This window comes from Trachypithecus francoisi, unplaced genomic scaffold (assembly GCF_009764315.1).
Source record: "Trachypithecus francoisi isolate TF-2019V2 unplaced genomic scaffold, Tfra_2.0 Lachesis_group6, whole genome shotgun sequence".
In the NCBI taxonomy this organism is placed as follows: Eukaryota; Metazoa; Chordata; class Mammalia; order Primates; family Cercopithecidae; genus Trachypithecus; species Trachypithecus francoisi.
In genome coordinates, this window is record NW_022681471.1 from 93,655,465 (window position 1) to 93,662,529 (window position 7,065).

The 7,065-nt window shown below is 43.2% G+C and overlaps 1 pseudogene; it reads left to right on the plus strand.

The window, feature by feature from the left end:
• The first annotated feature begins 4,872 nt into the window (after positions 1-4,872).
• On the plus strand, positions 4,873-6,351 carry LOC117077378 (annotated as a pseudogene).
• Positions 6,352-7,065: the final 714 nt, after the last annotated feature.

Below are 7,065 nucleotides of genomic sequence, written 5' to 3' on the forward strand. Positions count from 1 at the left end.
ATGTAATGGCCTTCTTTGTCTCTTTTGATCTTTGATGGTTTAAAGTCTGTTTTATCAGAGACTAGGATTGCAACCCCTGCTTTTTTTTGTTCTCCATTTGCTTGGTAGATCTTCCTCCATCCCTTTATTTTGAGCCTATGTATGTCTCTGCATGTGAGATGGGTCTCCTGAATACAGCAGACTGATGGGTCTTGCCTCTTTATCCAGTTTGCCAGTCTGTGTCTTTTAATTGGAGCATTTAGTCCATTGACATTTAAGGTTAATATTGTTATGTGTGAACTTGATCCTGTCATTATGATATTAACTGGTTATTTTGCTCGTTAGTTGATGCAATTTCTTCCTAGCCTCGATGGTCTTTACATTTTGGCATGTTTTTGCAATGGCTGGTACCGGTTGTTCCTTTCCATGTTTAGGGCTTCCTTCAGGGTCTCTTGTAAGGCAGGCCTGGTGGTGACAAAATCTCTAAGCATTTGCTTATCTGTAAAGGATTTTATTTCTCCTTCACTGATGAAGCTTAGTTTGGCTGGATATGAAATTCTGGGTTGAAAATTCTTTTCTTAAGAACGTTGAATATTGGCCCCCACTCTCTTCTGGCTTGTAGAGTTTCTGACGAGAGGTCTGCTGTTAGTCTGATGGGCTTCCCTTTGTGGGTAACCCGACCTTTCTCTCTGGCTGCCTTAAGATTTTTTCCTTCATTTCAACTTTGGTGAATCTGGCAATTATGCGTCTTGGAGTTGCTCTTCTGCAGGAGTATCTTTGTGGCGTTCTCTGTATTTCCTGAATTTGAATGTTGGCCTGCCCTACTAGGTTGGGGAAGTTTCCTGGATGATATCCTGAAGAGTGTTTTCCAACTTGGTTCCATTTTCCCCCTCACTTTCAGGCACCCCAATCAGACGTAGATTTGGTCTTTTTACATAATCCCATACTTCTTGCAGGCTTTGTTCATTTCTTTTTCTTCTTTTTTCTTTTGGTTTTCTCTTCTCGCTTCATTTCATTCATTTGATCCTCAATCGCTGATACTCTTTCTTCCAGTTGATCGAGTCGGTTACTGAAGCTTGTGCATTTGTCACGTATTTCTCGTGTCATGGTTTTCATCTCTGTCATTTCGTTTATGATCTTCTCTGCATTAATTAGTCTAGCTGTCAATTCTTCCACTTTTTTTCAAGATTTTTAGTTTCTTTACGCTGGGTACGTAATTCCTCCTTTAGCTCTGAGAGGTTGATGGACTGAAGACTTCTTCTCTCATCTCATCAAAGTCATTCTCTGACCAGCTTTGATCCGTTGCTGGCGATGGGCTGCGCTCCTTTGCAGGGGGAGATGCGCTCTTACTTTTTGAATTTCCAGCTTTTCTGCCCTGCTTCTTCCCCATCTTTGTGGTTTTATCTGTCTCTGGTCTTTGATGATGGTGACGTACTGATGGGGTTTTGGTATAGGTGCCTTCCTGTTTGATAGTTTTCCGTCTGACAGTCAGAAGGACTGTCTGTTGGTCTGTTGGAGATTGCTTGAGGTCCACTCCAGACCCTGTTTTCCTGGGTGTCAGCAGCAGAGGTTGCCGAAGATAGAATATGCTGAACAGCGAGTGTACCTGTCTGATTCTTTCTTTGGAAGTTTCCTCTCAGGGGTAACTCCACCCTGTGAGGTGTGGGGTGTCAGACTGCCCCTAGTGGGGGATGTCTCCCAGCTAGGCTACTCAGGGGTCAGGGACCCACCTGAGCAGGCAGTCTGTCCGTTCTCAGATCTCAACCTCCGCGTTAGGAGATCCACGGCTCTCCCCAAAGCTGTCAGACAGAGTCATTCGCGTCTGCAACGGCCCCGCTCTTTCCCCTAATGGACTGCAGCTGTGCGCTGTCCGCAGCGGTAGAGTGTACAGAGACAGGCAGGCTTCCTTGAGCTGCTGTGAGCTCCACCCAGTTCGAGCTTCCCAGCGGCTTTGTTTACCTACTTAAGCCTCAGCAATGGCGGGCGCCCCTCCCCCAGCCTCGCTGCTGCCTTGCGTATAGATCGCTGCAGAGGGCTGTGTTAGCAGTGAGAGAGGCTCCGTGGGCGTGGGACCCTCCCGGCCAGGTGTGGGATATATTCTCCTGGTGTGCCTGTTTCCTTAAAGCGCAGTATTGGGGTGGGAGTTACCCGATTTTCCAGGTGTTGTGTGTCTCAGTTCCCCTGGCTAGGAAAAGGGATTCCCTTCCCCCTTGCGCTTCCAGGTGAGGCGATGCCTCGCCCTGCTTCAGCTCACGCTGGTCAGGCTGCAGCAGCTGACCAGCACTGATTGTCCGGCACTCCCTAGAGAGATGACCCCAGTACCTCAGTTGAAAATGCAGAAATCACCGGTCTTCTGTGTCGCTCGCGCTGGGAGTTGGAGACTGGAGCTGTTCCTATTCGGCCATCTTGCTCAGGAAACTCCTTGACTAACTTCTTAAGGATATGGTATTGCCTATTGCCCCCCAGGTATCACATAAAGGATCTTATTTGTTATTTTAATTTTTCATCAGTTTGTTATAATTAGACACTCTATTTCCTTGAGCTTAGTGATTACTTTAAGCAGGAAAGCCTTCCTTGGCTTGATAAAATGGTCATCATGTTAAAACTCGTTAGGGTTAGAATGGAAGTAATCTAGAGCCTTGCTCAGTACTTTGACTTAGCAATTCAGTTTTTGAGTTTGTACACCTAGGTAAATGAAAAGCGCCTTTAATTCACTTTTGGATAATTAGCACAAAGAGAAAATGACTTTGCATGTCACAATGTGGCATGGTTCAAACTGAGCAAATGAGAACAAAAGTCAGCACTTCCATAGTTGTACGCACTTGCAAGAAATAATTTTCATTTAATTTAAAGTGATAAATCTGGGTAATTACAGGATGATTATTCATAAAACGATTAATCAAACTCATATACATTTTGTAGCATTTCATGCATTACTGCAATTGGAGTATTTTAGAAAAATATATTGTTTGAATTTTAAAATAGCACTCCATGTATCTCAGCAAAAATGGAAAAATGTATCTTGGCTAGTTCTATTTAGTCAATTATTATAATGGAAGGCATTAGATAGTATCCAAGAAAAACAATTATAAATAATATAATGTATACCTGCTTCCAGTATGTACTCCTTATAAACATCCAATGTAATTAAAATATAAATTGGATCTAGAATGGGCATAAAAATCCCTTTAAAAGTACAAGTTTGTCAGGAAGAGATAAAGAACAACAGAAGAATCCTTTCTCCAGTTTCCTTATTTTGTTAAATTCATACATAAGCAGCTCTTGAGGGTATCTCATGCTTTTACTAGCCATTATTCAGACAAATTTACTCAGACATTTTCCATCTGAGACAGTAAGGTATAAATAAAACCAAAATGAAGATGGCAAGTTTGGAGGTGATTTAAAAAGCTGGATGTGTTCTTTTTGTTTGTTTCTGGTTTTTTTTTTTTTTTTTTTTTAATTGAGATGGAGTTTAGTTTCACTGTTGCTGCCCAGGCTGGAGTGCAATGGCGCGATCTCGGCTCATTGTAACCTCTGCCTCCTGGGTTCAAGCGATTCTCCTCCCTCAGCCTCCTGAGTAGCTGGGATTACAGGCACCCACCACCATGCCCGGCTAATTTCTGTATTTATTTAGTAGAGACAGGGTTTCGCCATGTTGGCTGGGCTGGTCTTTAACTCCTGACCTCAGGTGTTGGGATTACAGGCGTGAGCCACCGCGCCAGGCCAAAGCTGAATGTGTTCTGAACAGTGGAACATGGTGCCTCAGTCTAGTATGTTTGGAGGAATCCACAGATTGGCTTTTAGACACTAAGCTTCACTATGCTCAGCTTCATTAAATAAAGTGAATTATCATGTGGACCAGGGGGCACCTTTGAAAAGATTCCTTTGTCAGTAGCTTAGAAGCATTCATTTGCATCCCTTGGATTACCTATATTCTCTTTCAGCACAGCAATTTCCAGCTCACTTTAACAAGTCATTTCATCTTGGGTAAAAGTGGATTTCCAGATATATTGGGCACTTTTGATCCCTGTTGGCTCAGAGGCCTTCTTTGAAGATCACAGTCAGTGAAAACATTTTTCTGAGGATGACAACAATCCAGAGAATGGCAGGTAACTCTTAGAGCTGGTGTAATAAGCAGTTCATAGTTCCAGAGCATTTCCAGATGGGTCGGCAGTCAAGATTAAATGAGCATTTTGAGAATTGATAAAAATGAAAAGTTAATTAATGTCATTATCTTGTTGATGAACATTTAGGTTTCTTGCAGTTTTTTGAATTACAAATAATGTTGCAATGATACTTGTATATATGTTTCCCTGAGCCTACGTATAAGATTTTCTCTAGAATATATTCCCATAAGTAGAATTGCTGGGTCAAAGGGTATATACATCTTCAATTTTACTAGATACTATCCCGTTGCTCCCTAAGTGCCTATACAATTTACACTTCTATCAGCAGGACATGACAGTTTCTGTTACCCTACATCCTTGCCAAAACGTGGTATTATCTGAATTTTTAGCTTTTGTCCATCCAATGGGGGAAAATATTTTATTACTGTTTTAATTTGCATTTCTCTGATGAATAGTCATATTGGACATCTTTTTGTTGTTGGCTTTTCAAGCTTCCTTTTTATGAGTTACCAATTCATATTCTGCGGGCTTCTTTTCCCCCCGTTGATTTGCAGGAGCTTCTTAAAAATACTCTTTTTAAGTTTTATGTGTTGTAAATAGCATCTCCTACTCCACAGAGTTATTTTTCACTTTATTTTTTCGTGCCTTTTATAGTCCAGAAGTATGTAACTTTAGTATAGTTGAATTTATTGACCTTTTCCTTTAGAGTTTGTGCCTTTTATATTTTAAGAAATCCTGACTGAGCAGGAACCCACATTCAGGAACAGAGCCCTTTACTCCTCCCTCAGAATGAATGGAGACCAGAAATCAGATGTTTATGCCCAAGGAAAGCAGGATTTCGTTCAGCACTTCTCCCAGATCGTTAGGGTGCTGACTGAGGATGAGATGGGGTACTCAGAGACAGGAGATGCTATTGCCCGGCTCAAGGAGGTCCTGGAATACAATGCCATTGAGGCAAGTATCACCAGGATTTGACGGTGCTAGTAGCATCCCGGGAACTGGTGGAGCCGAGGAAACAGGATGCTGATAGTCTCCAGCGGGCCTGACCATGGGCTAGTTTGTGGAACTGCTGCAAGCTTTCTTCTGGTGGTAGATGACATCATGGATTCATCCCTCTCCCCCAGGGACAGATCTAGTGGTATCAGAAGCCTGGCATGGGTTTGGATGCCATCAATGATGCTATGCTTCTGGAAGCATGTATCTACCACCTGCTGAAGCTCTATTGCCGGAGCAGCCCTATTTTTTCTTTTATTTCTTTTCCTTTCTTTCTTTCTTTTTTTTTTTTTTTTTTGAGACAGAGTTTCGCTCTTGTTGCCCAGGTTAGAGTGCAATGGCGCAATCTCGGCTCACCACAACCTCTGCCTCCCAGGTTCAAGTGATTCTCCTGCCTCAGCCTCCCAAGTAGCTCTGATTACAGGCATGTGCCAGCATGCATAGCTGATTTCGTATTTTTAGTAGAGGCGGAGTTTCTCCATGTTGGTCAAGCTGGTCTTGAACTCTCAACCTCAGATGATCCACCCGCCTCAGTTTTCCAAAGTGCTGGGATTACAGGCATGAGCCACTGCGCCTGGCCTGGAGCAGCCCTATTACCTGGACCTAATCGAGCTCTTCCTGCAGAGTTCCTATCAGACTGATATTGGGCAGACCCTGGACCTCATCACAGCACCTCAGGGCAATGTGGGTCTTGGCAGATTCACTGAAAAGAGGTACAAATCTATTGTCAAGTACAAGGCAGCTTTCTACTCCTACCTTCCTGCAGCTGCAGCCATATACATGGCAGGAATTGATGGCGAGAAGAACCATGCTAATGCCAAGAAGATTCTGCTGGACATGGGAGAGTTCCTTCCAATTCAGGATGATTACCTTGACCTCTTCGGGGACCCCAGTGTGACCAGCAAAGTTGGCGCTGACATCCAGGACAACAAATGCAGCTGGCTGGTGGTTCAGCGTCTGCAACAGGCCACTCCAGAATAGTACCAGATCCTGAAGAAGTATTACGGGCGGAAGGAGGCCAAGAAGGTGGCCCAGGTGAAGGCACTATATGAGGAGCTGGATCTGCCGGCCGCGTTCTTGCAATATGAGGAAGACAGTTACAGCCACATTATGGGTCTCACAGAACAGTACGCAGCACCCCTGACCCCAGCCATCTTTCTGGGGCTGGTGCGCAAAATCTATAAGCAGAAAAAGTAACCTAGAGACTGCAAGGGCGGGGAGAGGAGGCTCTCAATAAATTTTTGTGTAACCTAAAAAAAAAAAAGAAAAAGAAAAAAAAGAAATCCTTCTCTGCACCACAGTCATAAATATATTTTTCTAAATTTGGTTCAAAAATTTGTAAAAGTTTGTTTTTTATAATTGGCATTTATTTTTATTGATTGTATCAGTTCTCTATTGCTGCATAACAAATTAACACAAACTTTACATCTTATGACAGCATACATGTTTCAGATCACTTTTTCCGTAGGTCAGGAGTCTGGCACAACGACATAGCTGAGTTTTCTGTTGAGGAGCTTATAAGATTGAAATCAAGTTGTTGTCTGTCTGCATGCCCATCTGGGACTAGAAGTCCTCTTCCAAACTAACATGATTGTGGTAGAATTCGGTTCTTTTAGCTGTATGACTAAAGTCCCCGTTTCCTTGCCAGCTGTTAGCCAAGGTTCCTCTTGGCTTCTAGAGGCCATCCACCTTCCCTTCCATGTGGCCTCCTCCATCTTCAAAGCCAGCAATGAAGAACCTGCCTTCTGTTGAATCCCTCTTATGCTTCAAATCTCTCTGTGAGTCTCTTCTCTAAGAAAAGTCCCAGCTTTCTAAAGGGCTCACCTAATTTGGTCAAGTTGACCCAGGATAATCACCCTGTCTTAAGGCCAGGTGATTCAGGATCTTAATCACATCGGCAAAACTCCTTCACAGCACCACCTAGATTAGTGTTTGACTGAATAATTGGCTGAAAATGTGTGTATTC